The sequence below is a fragment of the Fukomys damarensis genome, unplaced genomic scaffold (assembly GCF_012274545.1).
Source record: "Fukomys damarensis isolate Sample0158 unplaced genomic scaffold, DMR_v1.0_HiC HiC_scaffold_32, whole genome shotgun sequence".
NCBI lineage: Eukaryota > Metazoa > Chordata > Mammalia > Rodentia > Bathyergidae > Fukomys > Fukomys damarensis.
Window position 1 is genome coordinate 40,750,088 of NW_022900944.1, and position 749 is coordinate 40,750,836.

Here is a 749-nt window from a genome sequence, read left to right on the forward strand (position 1 = left end):
GAAAAAAAAAAAAAAAAAAAAAAAAAAAAAAAAAGAAAGAAAAAGGGAAAAGGCAAAAGAAAAGTGGTCCAGCTACTACATGGTTGTGCACACATGTAGTAACTTCAACACTCTGAGAAGCTGAGGCAGAAGGATCACAAGTTCAAGTCTACACTGATAAATTCAGTGAGACTTTGCTTCAAAATAAAACCTTAATTTTTTTTTAAATAAAGAGGCTGGGGATGTAGCTTAGTGTGAAAGCCCTAGTACCACCACTGAAAGACATGTGGGAGGGGGTGAGGTCCAACTATGAGGAATCAGCTTTGAGTCTGTCCACCACCACCACCACCCTCTAACTCTGTGTCAGATAGGGCTCACTCACACAAGCAAAGCCGTTAGGAGACACACGCATGTGGATATCCAAGTGCACATACACACGCCCAACAGAGGATTTATGACAGGACTCTCACCTCATGCAACTGCGGAAATGGGTTAGAGTCCATTAGGCTGCTGTCTCCACATCTGCTGCTGGACCTCAAGGTCCACAGGGCCAAGCACAGGAAAGGAGCTAAAAGTGACGTAACAGAGAAGGAAGAGGAGAACGCATACGTGTGCTGTGGAACCCACATTAGCCTTTCACACCATAGGCGGAAGTACTCCCAGAACAGAATTCTGGGAAACACCCCAGCCTTGCTGAGTCAGGTCGTCTGCCCGCCATAGTGGTTTTCCTTGGGGAGGTCCCTGCTGGGACAGAGCACAAAGGACTGGGG

The 749-nt window shown here is 46.6% G+C and overlaps 1 long non-coding RNA gene across 1 annotated transcript in view; it reads right to left on the reverse strand.

Moving 5' to 3' along the window:
• Window positions 1–539, reverse strand: part of LOC104852030 — a 3,429-nt gene extending 2,890 nt beyond the window's left edge. Inside the window, exon 1 of the long non-coding RNA XR_777377.3 lies at window positions 450–539. This is a non-coding gene — a long non-coding RNA (uncharacterized LOC104852030). The remainder of the gene's footprint in view (window positions 1–449) is intronic.
• Between the last annotated feature and the right edge of the window lie 210 nt (window positions 540–749).